Source organism: Syngnathoides biaculeatus, chromosome 3 (genome assembly GCF_019802595.1).
Source record: "Syngnathoides biaculeatus isolate LvHL_M chromosome 3, ASM1980259v1, whole genome shotgun sequence".
Classification (NCBI taxonomy): domain Eukaryota; kingdom Metazoa; phylum Chordata; class Actinopteri; order Syngnathiformes; family Syngnathidae; genus Syngnathoides; species Syngnathoides biaculeatus.
This window is the reverse complement of record NC_084642.1, coordinates 444401-457238: the sequence shown is the minus strand read 5'-3', so window position 1 is coordinate 457238 and position 12838 is coordinate 444401. Positions and strand designations below refer to the sequence as shown.

General features: G+C 42.9%; 2 non-coding genes across 2 annotated transcripts; both read left to right on the top strand.

Moving 5' to 3' along the window:
* Window positions 1-567: 567 nt before the first annotated feature.
* trnat-agu (transfer RNA threonine (anticodon AGU)) lies at window positions 568-640 on the top strand. Its single transcript has one exon. It is a non-coding gene; the product is annotated as a tRNA-Thr (tRNA).
* Window positions 641-10174: 9534 nt separating this feature from the next.
* Window positions 10175-10247, top strand: trnat-agu (transfer RNA threonine (anticodon AGU)). The gene has a single exon. It is a non-coding gene; the product is annotated as a tRNA-Thr (tRNA).
* Window positions 10248-12838: the final 2591 nt, after the last annotated feature.

The window sequence follows — 12838 nt, the reverse complement described above, 5'->3', positions numbered from 1 at the left end:
AACAAATCAACAAAAGAAAACTTTCTCATCGCTCTGTCAATGCCCGCGCACGCAAATACGCATGTGACGTCACGCACGGTCCCGCCCACATGTGTGTCAACCTTCTCAAGAATGAGCCATGTTGACCGTGGGTCAGTGGTTAGAGCGTTGCTTTTGTAATCCAGAGGTTGTAGGTTCATATCCCGCTGATCACTCCCATGCATCTTTGACTTTTCCTTCCTTTTCATCTTTTTTGCACCATTCTTGCCATTCATTCTTTTGTCTTTTCTTCCATTGTTATACTCCCTCTCTTTTCTTAATTTCACATTTTCCCACATCATCCTTTCCTTTTTCATGCCTTATCTTCTCTTCCATCCTTCCAGCCGTCGTACTTCAAAATGTTGCCGTGTACATCGGGAACTCATCCCCAACAAACAAATTGAGAAAAACAAAACTTCTCATCTTTCTTTTAACACCACCCGCCTTGAAGAATTTACGGGCCCACGCACGCAAACACGCAAGCATGTGACGTCACGCATGGTGCCACCCACATATTTGTGTCAACTACTATTAGTATGATTGTATGGCGGCCCCGTGGCTCAGCGGTTAGTGCATTGGCCTAGTGAGCCAGGGTTTGTGGGTTCGAATCCCACTAGGGCCTCAACTCCAAGCGTTCCCTTCCCTATTGATTTCAGTTTTCATTGAAATCGTCTTTTATCAAAAGTGCTCCAAACTAACTGGAATCAAGCAAAAGTGTTCATTTTGGAGCTGTTTTAATTATTTTTATTAATTTTTTATTTTTTGGAGAAAAGACTTCGGGTGAGGAGGAGGCGACGCTTCGTAGCCGACCAACTGTTGACTGCTAACGCTAGCTAGCCTCTATGGCTATCTGCACTTTTCGCTCATCTTTTCATCCACCATCATCCATCATTCGTAACTCCAAAATGTTGTCGTGTTCATCGGGAAGTCAACCCCAACAAACAAATCAACAAAAGAAAACTTTCTCATTGCTCTGTCAATGCCCGCGCACGCAATACGCATGTGACGTCACCACGGTCCCGCCCACATGTGTGTCAACCTTCTCAAGTATGAGCCGTGTTGACCGTGGGTCAGTGGTTAGAGCGTTTGCTTTCGTAATCCAGAGGTTGTGGGTTCATATCCCGCTGATCACTCCCATGCATCCCTGACTTCCTTCCTTTTCATCTTTTTTGCACCATTCTTGCCATTCATTCTTTTGTCTTTCTTCCATTGTTATACTCCCTCTCTTTTCTTAATTTCACATTTCACTTTCCACATCATCCTTTCCTTTTTCATGCCTTATCTTTTCTTCCCATCCTTCCTGCCGTTCGTAACTTCAAAATGTTGCCGTGTACATCGGGAACTCATCCCCAACAAACAAATTGACAAAAACAAACTTTCTCATCTTTCTTTTACAACCGCCTTGAAGAATTTACGGGCCCACGCACGCAAACACGCAAGCGCGTGACGTCACGCATGGTGCCACCCACATATTTGTGTCAACTACTATTACTATGATTGTATGGCGGCCCCGTGGATCAGCGGTTAGTGCATTGGCCTAGTGAGCCAGGGTTTGTGTGTTCGAATCCCACTAGGGCCTCAACTCCAAGCGTTCCCTTCCCTATTGATTTCAGTTTTCATTGAAATCGTCTTTTATCAAAAGTGCTCCAAACTAACTGGAATCAAGCAAAAGTGTTGATTTTGGAGCTGTTTTAATTATTTTTATTAATTTTTTATTTTTTGGAGAAAAGACTTCGGGTGAGGAGGAGGCGACGCTTCGTAGCCGACCAACTGTTGACTGCTAACCCTAGCTAGCCTCTATGGCTATCTGCACTTTTAGCTCATCTTTTCATCCACCCATCTTCCTTTCTTCATTTCCATATTTCCTTCCCTTTTCATCCACCGGTCTTTCCTTGATTCCTTCCTTTCCTTCTCTTCTACCCATCTTTCCTTTAGTCCTTCCCTTTTCATCTTCTCTTCCATCCTTCATTTCCTCCATATTTGTGTCCCTTTTCACCCACCCGTCTGTTCTTGTTCATCCTTCTCTTCTTCTTTTCAATCTTCTCTTCTATCCTTCATTTCCATATTTCTTTCCTTGAGTTCATCCTTCTTTTCCATATTTCCTTCTCTTCTCATCTCGTCTTTCCTTTCAATCCTTCCCTTCCTTATCATCTTCTCTTCCATCCTTCATTTCCATATTTCCTTCGCTTTTCATCTTTCCTTCCCTTTTACTTGAGTTCATCCTTCACTTCTTCCATCTTTCCTTGAGTTCATCCTTTCCTTCTTTTTCATCTTTTCATCCACCCATCTTTCCTTTATTTCCATAATTCTTTCCTTGAGTTCATCCTTCATTTCTTCCCTCGAGTTCATCCTTCTTTTCCATATTTCCTTCCCTTTTCATCCACCCGTCTTTCCTTGAGTCCATCCTTTCCTTCTCTTCCGTCCTTCATTCTTCCATCTTTTCTTCTTTCTCATTCTTTTCTTTTTCAATCCTTCCATTCCAGCCGTGTTTCCTTGTTCATCCTTTACCTTCTTTTTCATCTATTATCCAACCCATTCTTTCCTTTATTTCCATTTTACCTACCTTTTCATTCACCCATCTTTTCCATATTTCCTCTCTTTTCATCACCCATGCTTTCCTTTCCTTCATTTCCATATTTCCTTCCCTTTTCATCCCCCGTCTGTTCTGGTTCATCCTTCTCTTCCATCCTTCATTTCCATATGTCTTTCCTTGAGTTCATCCGTTCCTTCTTTTCATCCACTTTCATCCTTTCCTTCCTTCATTTCCATATTTCCTTCCCTTTTCATCCACCCGTCTTTCCTTGAGTCCAACCTTTCCTTATCTCCGTCCTTCATTTCTTCCATTCCACCCGTGTTTCCTTGTTAATCCTTTACCTTCTTTTTCATCTATTTATCCACCCATCTTTTTCCTTTATTTCCATTTTACCTACCCTTTTCATCCACCCATCTTTTCATATTTCCTTCTCTTTTCATCCACCCATCTTTCCTTTCCTTCATTTCCAAATTTCCTTCCCTTTTCATCCACCCATCTGTTCTGTTCATCCTTCTCTTCAATCTTTCATTTCCATATATCTTTCCTTGAGTTCATCCCTTCCTTTCTTTTCATCTACCCATCTTTCCCTTTCCAATTTCCTTCCCTTTTCATCCACCCGTCTTTCCTTGAGTCCATCCTTTCCTTCTCTCCGTCCTTCATTCTTCTTCATCCTTCCATTCCACCTGTGTTTCCTTGTTCATCCTTACTTCTTTTTATCTGTTTATCCACCCATCTTTCCTATATTTCCATTTTACCTACCCTTTTCATCCCCACATCTTTCCATAGTTTCTTCCCTTCTCATTGACCCTTCTTTCCCTTGTGTTCATATTTCCTTCTCTTCTGTCCTTCATCCTTCCATGTTTCTTCTTCATTTCTCTGCACCATCATTTATCCACCCATCTTTCCTTTATTCCATCCCTTTCAGCCACCCATCTGGCCTTCAGTATATTACTTTCTTTGCTTGACATCAACTGTCCTTTAGTTCCTTTCATCCACTTATCTGTCCTTCAGTTCATCCTTTCCTTAATAATCATACATTATCCCCCGATTCATTTCCGTTTGGTCATTCCACCAAATCATGTCATTGTGCCCTTCTTGAAGCCTTTTATGGCGGCAATGTTCTTCATCTTGACTGGTCCAGGGAATTATCCATCCAGCCTCAATGTAGTTTAAGACAATTCCGGCCTTTTCGGCCATCCCATGCGATTGCTGTATTCGCACCTCTTTTCTTCAGTTCCCTTCTATGGTATTTCTCGCGGTTCCAATTTAGAGTCCAATTAATGTCGCCTGTTCTTAGGAGAAGAGGACTCCATACAGGAGGGGGGCGGGGCTCGAACCCGGGTCTTCAGACCGAAAGGCCAATGCTCTACCAACTGAGCTAATGTGCTGTCCCTGTGTCTCAGCCTTTCTGCTCCACTTTAACCTTCGGAACTTCAAAATGTTGCCGTGTACATATGGAATTCACCCCCAACAAAACAACTCGACAAAAAAAAAACTTTGTCATCTTTCTTTTACACCGCCTTGAAGAATTTACAGGCCCACGCACGCAAACACGCAAGCACGTGACATCACGCATGGTGCCACCCGCATATTTGTGTCAACTACTATCCCTATGATGCTATGGCGCCACCGTGGTTCAGCGGTTAGGGCATTGGCCTAGTGAGACAGGGTTTGTGAGTTCGAATCCCACTAGGGCCTCAACTCCAAGCGTTCCCTTCCCTATTAATTTCAGTTTTCATTGAAATCGTCTTTTATCAAAAGTGCTCCAAACTAACTGGAATCAAACAAAAGTGTTGATTTTGGAGCTGTTTTAATTTTTTTTTTTTTTTTTTCTTTGGAGAAAAGACTTCGGGTGAGGAGAGGCGACGCTTCGTAGCCGACCAACTGTTGACTGCTAACGCTAGCTAGCCTCTATGGCTATCTGCACTTTTAGCTCATCTTTTCATCCACCCATCTTTCCTTTCCTTCCTTCATTTCCATATTTCCTTCCCTTTTCATCCACCGGTCTTTCCTTGAGTCCTTCCTTTCCTTCTCTTCTACCCATCTTTCCTTTAGATCCTTCCCTTTTCATCTTCTCTTCCATCCTTCATTCCTCCATATTTTGTTCCCTTTTCACCCACCCGTCTGTTCTTGTTCATCCTACTCTTCTTCTTTTCAATCTTCTTCTCTCTATCCTTCATTTCCATATTTCTTTCCTGAGTTCATCCTTCTTTTCCATATTTCCTTCTCTTCTCATCCACTCGTCTTTCCTTTCAATCCTTCCCTTCCTATCATCTTCTCTTCCATCCTTCATTTCCATATTTCCTTCGCTTTTCATCTTTCCTTCCCTTTTCCTTGAGTTCATCCTTCACTTCTTCCATCTTTCCTTGAGTTCATCCTTTCCTTCTTGTTCATCTTTTCATCCACCCATCTTTCCTTTATTTCCATAATTCTTTCCTCCTGAGTTCATCCTTCATTTCTTCCTCGAGTTCATCTTTCTTTTCCATATTTCCTCCCCTTTTCATCCACCCGTCTTTCCTTGAGTCCATCCTTTCCTTCTCTTCCGTCCTTCATTTCTTCCATCTTTTCTTCTCATTCTTTCTTTTTCATCCTTCCATTCCAGCCGTGTTTCCTTGTTCATCCTTTACCTTCTTTTTCATCTATTTATCCACCCATCTTTCCTTTATTTTCCATTTTACCTACCCTTTTCATTCACCCATCTTTTCCATATTCCTTCTCTTTTCATCCACCCATCTTTCCTTTCCTTCATTTCCATATTTCTTCCCTTTTCATCCACCCCTCTTCCTTGAGTCCATCCTTTCCTTCTCTTCTGTCCTTCTTTCTTCCATCTTTTCTTCTCATTCTTTCTTTTTCATCCTTCATTCCAGCCGTGTTTCCTTGTTCAATCCTTTACCTTCTTTTTCATCTATTTACCCACCATCTTTCCTTTATTTCCATTTTACCTTCCCTTTTCATCCACCCTTTTTCCATATTTCCTTCTCTTTTCATCCACCCATCTTTCCTTTCCTTCATTTCCATATTTCCTTCCCTTTTCATCCACCCGTCTTTTCTTGTTCATCCTTCTCTTCCATCCTTCAGTTTCCCATATGTCTTTCCTTGAGTTCATCCTTTCCTTCTTTTCATCCACCCATCTTTCCTTTCCTTCATTTCCATATTTCCTTCCCTTTTCATCCACCCGTCTTTCCTTGAGTCCAACCTTTCCTTCTCTTCCGTCCTTCATTTCTTCCATTCCACCCGTGTTTCCTTGTTAATCCTTTACCTTCTTTTTCATCTATTTATCCACCCATCTTTCCTTTATTTCCATTTTACCTACCCTTTTCATCCACCCATCTTTTCCATATTTCCTTCTCTTTTCATCCACCCATCTTTCCTTTCCTTCATTTCCAAATTTCCTTCCCTTTTCATCACCCATCTGTCTTGTTCATCCTTCTCTTCAATCTTTCATTTCCATATATCTTTCCTTGAGTTCATCCCTTCCTTCTTTTTCATCTACCCATCTTTCCTTTCCATATTTCCTTCCCTTTTCATCCACCGTCTTTCCTTGAGTCCATCCTTTCCTTCTCTTCCGCCTTCATTTCTTCTTCTCCTTCCATTCCACCTGTGTTTCCTTGTTCATCCTTACCTTCTTTTTCATCTGTTTATCCACCCATCTTTCCTATATTTCCATTTTACCTACCCTTTTCATCCCCACATTCTTTTCCATAGTTCCTTCCCTTTTCATTGACCCTTCTTTCTTGTGTTCATATTCCTTCTCTTCTGTCCTCATCCTTCTTCTTCATCCTTTACCATCTATTTATCCACCCATCTTTCCTTTATTTCATCCCTTTTCATCCCCCCATCTGTCCTTCAGTAATTACTTCCTTTGCCTGAGATCAACTGTCCTTTAGTTCCTTTTCATCCACTCATCTGTCCTTCAGTTCATCTTTCCTAGTAATCATACGTTATCCCCCTATTCATTTTCCGTTTGGTCATTTCCACCAAATTATGTCATTGTTACACTTCTTGGACCCTTTTATCGGCAATGTTCTTCCATCTTTACCTTGTCCAGGGAATTATCGAGTCTTCATTGTAGTTGAATACAATTCCTGCCTTTTGTTCGATTTCATTCGATTGCTGTATTCGCACTCTCTTTTCTTCAGTTCCCTTCTATGTAATTTCTCTTCTTTCCAATTTAGAGTCCAAGTAATGTCGCCTGTTCTTAGGAGGAGAGGACTCCACACAGGGAGGGGGCGGGGCTCGAACCCGGGTCTTCAGAACCGAAAGGCCAACGCTCTACCAGCTGAGCTAATGTGCTGTCCCTGTGTCTCAGCCTTTCTGCTCCACTTTAACCTTCGGAACTTCAAAATGTTGCCGTGTACATCTGGAATTCACCCCCAACAAACAACATGACAAAAAAAAAACTTTCTCATCTTTCTTTTACACCGCCTTGAAGAATTTACAGGCCCACGCACGCAAACACGCAAGCACGTGACATCACGCATGGTGCCACCCGCATATTTGTGTCAACTACTATCCCTATGATGGTATGGTGCCCCCGTGGCTCAGCGGTTAGGGCATTGGCCTAGTGAGCCAGGGTTTGTGAGTTCGAATCCCACTAGGGCTTCAACTCCGACCATTCCCTTCTCTTCCCTATTAACTTCTGTTTTCATTGAAATCGTCTTTTATCAAAAGTGCTCCAAACTTTTGATTTCTTCAAAAGTACTCGATACCACTCAAACAAAAGTACTCTCATCTTCATTTAGGAAAAAGCACTTGAACTTTTTTTTCTCAAAACTACTCTTAAGATCTTATTTTACTTGACTAATCTTCATTTCTAGAAAGAAAGAAACAACCTCTCCGAAAACAAAATTACAATTGCGCATTTCACTTTTCATCCGGGTTTTTCTTCTCCACTTCTTTTTATCGTGCCCACTTCGCCCTTTGATTTCGAGTGAGGAATTCGAGTCTCCAGATTTTCCGACATATGCATTGCGAAAGATATCCTTCGTTTGCTCTTTCCGGGTTGCTTGAAGAGCAAATGGAGAAACGACTGGTAACTTCAATTCAAGTGTGTGTACATTGCCACTTCCAGCGGACTTCGCGGTGAAACTTATAATAATAACTTTAGCTTGAACGTTCGTAACTTCAAAATGTTGTCGTGTTCATCGGGAAGTCACCCCCAACAAACAAATCAACAAAAGAAAACTTTCTCATCGCTCTGTCAATGCCCGCGCATGCAAATACGCACGTGACGACACGCACGGTCCCGCCCACATGTGTGTCAACCTTCTCAAGTATGAGCTGTGTTGACCGTGGGTCAGTGGTTAGGGCGTTGCTTTCGTAATCCAGAGGTTGTGGGTTCGTATCCCGCTGATGACGCCACTCCCATTCAAGCCTGACTTTTCCTTCCTTTTCGCGCCATTCATTCTTTTGTCTTTTCTTCCATTGTTGTAATCCCTCTCTTTTCTTAATTTCACACTTTCTCCCATCATCCTTTCCTTTTTCATGCCTTATCTTCTCTTCCATTCTTCCAGCCGTTCGTAACTTCAAAATGTTGCCGTGGTACATCGGGAACTCATCCCCAACAAACAAATTGACAAAAACAAAACTTTCTCATCTTTCTTTTTACACCGCCTTGAAAATTTACGGGCCCACGCACGCAAACACGCAAGCACGTGACGTCATGCATGGTGCCACCCCGTATTTGTGTCAACTACTTTACCATGATTGTATGGCGCCCAGTGGCTCAGCGGTTAGGGCATTGGCTTAGTGAGCCAGGGTTTGTGGGTTCGAATCCCACTAGGGCCTTAACTACAACCCTTCCCTTCCCTATTAATTTCAGTTTTCATTGAAATCGTCTTTTATCAAAAGTGCTCCAAACTAACTGGAATCAAGCAAAAGTGTTGATTTTGGAGCTGTTTTAATTATTTTTATTTTTTGGAGAAAAGACTTCGGGTGAGGAGGAGGCGACGCTTCGTAGCCGACCAACTGTTGACTGCTAACCCTAGCTAGCCTCTATGGCTATCTGCACTTTTAGCTCATCTTTTTTATCCACCATCATCCATCATTCGTAACTTCAAAATGTTGTCGTGTTCATCGGGAAGTCAACCCCAACAACAAAAACAAATCAACAAAAGAAAACTTTCTCATCGCTCTGTCAATGCCCCCGCGCACGCAAATACGCATGCTACGTCACGCACGGTCCCCCCCACATGTGTGTCAACCTTCTCAAATATGAGCCGTGTTGACCGTGGGTCAGTGGTTAGAGCGTTGCTTTCGTAATCCAGAGGTTGTGGGTTCATATCCTCCGCTGATCACTCCCATTCAGCCTGACTTTCCTTCCTTTTCATCTCTTTCCGCACCATTCTTGCCATTCATCCTTTTGTCTTTTCTCTTCCATTGTTATACTCCCTCTCTTTTCTTAATTTCACACATTTCCCACATCACCTTTCCTTTTTCATGCCTTATCTTCTCTTCCATCCTTCCTGTCGTTCGTAACTTCAAAATGTTGCCGGTGTACATCGGGAACTCATCCCCAACAAACAAATTGACAAAAACAAAAACTTTCTCATCTTTCTTTTACACCGCCTTGAAGAATTTACGGGCCCACGCACGCAAACACACGCCTCAAGCGGTGACGTCACGCATGGTTGCCCACCCACATATTTGTGTCAACTACTATTACTATGGTTGTATGGCGGCCCCGTGGATCAGCGGTTAGGGCATTGTCTTAGTGAGCCAGGTTTTGTGGGTTCGAATCCCACTAGGGCCTCAACTCCAACCGTTCCCTTCCCCATTAATTTCAGTTTTCATTGAAATCGTCTTCTATCAAAAGTGCTCCAAACTAACTTGAATCAAGCAAAAGTGATGATTTTGGAGCTGTTTTAATTATTTTTATTAATTTTTTATTTTTTGGAGAAAAGACTTCGGGTGAGGAGGAGGCGACGCTTCGGAGCCGACCAACTGTTGACTGCTAACGCTAGCTAGCCTCTATGGCTATCTGCACTTTTAGCTCATCTTTTCATCCACCATCATCCATCATTCGTAACTTCAAAATGTTGTCGTGTTCATCGGGAAGTCAACCCCAACAAACAAATCAACAAAAGAAAACTTTCTCATCGCTCTGTCAATGCCCGCGCACGCAAATACGCATGTGATGTCACGCACGGTCGCGCCCACATGTGTGTCAACCTTCTCAAGTATGAGCTGTGTTGACCGTGGGTCAGTGGTTAGAGCGTTGCTTTCGTAATCCAGAGGTTGTGGGTTCATATCCCGCTGATCACTCCCATTCATCCCTGACTTTTCATCTTTTTCGCACCATTCTTGCCATTCATTCTTTTGTCTTTTCTTCCATTGTTATACTACCTCTCTTTTCTTAATTTCACACTTTCCCACATCATCCTTTCCTTTTTCATGCCTTATCTTCTCTTCCATCCTTCCTGCCGTTCGTAACTTAAAATGTTGCCGTGTACATCGGGAACTCATCCCCAACAAATAAATCGACAAAAACAAAACTTTCTCGTCTTTCTTTTACACCGCCTTGAAGAATTTACGGGCCCACGCACGCAAACACGCAAGCGCGTGACGTCACGCATGGTGCCACCCACATATTGTGTCAACTACTATTACTAGGGTTGTAATGGCGGCCCCGTGGCTCAGCGGTTAGCGCATTGGCCTAGTGAGCCAGGGTTTGTGGGTTCGAATCCCACTTGGGCCTCAACTCCAAGCGTTCCCTTCCCCATTAATTTCAGTTTTCATTGAAATCGTCTTTTATCAAAAGTGCTCCAAACTAACTGGAATCAAGCAAAAGTGTTCATTTTGGAGCTGTTTTAATTATTTTTATTATTTTTTTTAATTTTTGGAGAAAAGACTTCGGGTGGAGGAGTGAGGACGCTTCGTAGCCGACCAACTGTTGACTGCTAACGCTAGCTAGCCTCTATGGCTATCTGCACTTTTAGCTCATCTTTTCATCCACCATCATCCATCATTCGTCAACTTCAAAATGTTGTCGTGTTCATCGGGAAGTCAACCCCAACAATCAAATCAACAAAAGAAAACTTTCTCATCGCTCTGTCAATGCCCGCGCACGCAAATACGCATGTGACGTCACGCACGGTTCCCGCCCACATGTGTGTCAACCTTCTCAAGTATGAGCCATGTTGACCGGGGTCAGTGGTTAAGGCATTGCTTTCGTAATCCAGAGGTTGTGGGTTCGTATCCCGCTGATGACGCCACTCCCGTTCATGCCTGACCTTTCCTCCTTCCTTTTCATCTTTTTCCGCACGATCTTGCCATTCATTCTTTTTCTTTCTTCCATTGTTGTAATCCCTCTCTTTTCTTAATTTCACACTTTCCCACATCATCTTTCCTTTTTCATGCCTTATCTTCTCTTCCATCCTTCCAGCCGTTCGTAACTTCAAAATGTTGCCGTGTACATCGGGAATCATCCCCAACAAACAAATTGACAAAAACAAAACTTTCTCATCTTTCTTTTACACCGCCTTGAAGAATTTACGGGCCCACGCACGCAAACACGCAAGCATGTGACGTCACGCATGGTGCCCACACCATATTTGTGTCAACTACTATTAATATGATTGTATGGCGGCCCCGTGCATCAGCGGTTAGGGCAATTTGGTCTAGTGAGTCAGGGTTTGTGGGTTCGATCCCACTAGGGCCTCAACTCCAACCGTCCCTTCCCCATTAATTTCAGTTTTAATTGAAATCGTCTTCTATCAAAAGGCTCCAAACTAACTGGAATCAAGCAAAAGTGTTGATTTTGGAGCTGTTTTTAATTATTTTTATTAATTTTTTATTTTTTGGAGAAAAGACTTCGGGTGAGGAGGAGGCGACGCTTCGTAGCCGACCAACTTTGACTGCTAACGCTAGCTAGCCTCTATGGCTATCTGCACTTTTAGCTCATCTTTTCATCCACCATCATCCATCATTCGTATACTTCAAAATGTTGTCGTGTTCATCGGGAAGTCAACCCCACAATCAAATCAACAAAAGAAAACTTTCTCATCGCTCTGTCAATGCCCGCGCCGCACTCAATACGCATGTGACTTCACGCACGGTCCCGCCCACATGTGTGTCAACCTTCTCAAGTATGAGCCATGTTGACCGTGGGTCAGTGGTTAAGGTTTTGCTTTCGTAATCCAGAGGTTGTGGGTTCGTATCCCGCTGATGACGCCACTCCCGTTCATGCCTGACCTTTCCTTCCTTTTCATCTTTTTCGCACCATTCTTGCCATTCATTCTTTTGTCTTTTCTTCCATTGTTGTAATCCCTCTCTTTTCTTAATTTCACACTTTCCCACATCATCCTTTCCTTTTTCATGCCTTATCTTCTCTTCCATCCTTCCAGCCGTTCGTAACTTCAAAATGTTGCCGTGTACATCGGGAACTCATCCCCAACAAACAAATTGACAAAAACAAAACTTTCTCATCTTTCTTTTTTACCACACGCCTTGAAGAATTTACGGGCCCACGCACGCAAACACGCAAGCATGTGACGTCACGCATGGTGCCACACACATATTTGTGTCAACTACTATTAATATGATTGTATGGCGGCCCCGTGCATCAGCGGTTAGGGCATTGGTCTAGTGAGTCAGGGTTTGTGGGTTCGAATCCCACTAGGGCCTCAACTCCAACCGTTCCCTTCCCCATTAATTTCAGTTTTAATTGAAATCGTCTTCTATCAAAAGTGCTCCAAACTAACTGGAATCAAGCAAAAGTGTTGATTTTGGAGCTGTTTTAATTATTTTTATTAATTTTTTATTTTTTGGAGAAAAGACTTCGGGTGAGGAGGAGGCGACGCTTCGTAGCCGACCAACTGTTGACTGCTAACGCTAGCTAGCCTCTATGGCTATCTGCACTTTTAGCTCATCTTTTCATCCACCATCATCCATCATTCGTAACTTCAAAATGTTGTCGTGTTCATCGGGAAGTCAACCCCAACAACAACTCAACAAAAGAAAACTTTCTCATCGCTCTGTCAATGCCCGCGCATGCAAATACGCATGTGACGTCACGCACGGTCCCGCCCACATGTGTGTCAACCTTCTCAAGTATGAGCGCGTGGTTGACCGTGGGTTCAGTGGTTAGACGTTGCTTTCGTAATCCAGAGGTTGTGGGTTCATATCCCGCTGATCACTCCCATTCATCCCTGACCTTTCCTTCCTTTTCATCTTTTTCGCACCATTCTTGCCATTCATTCTTTTGTCTTTTCTTCCATTGTTATAACTACCTCTCTTTTCTTAATTTCACAACTTTCCCACATCATCCTTTCCTTTTCATGCCTTATC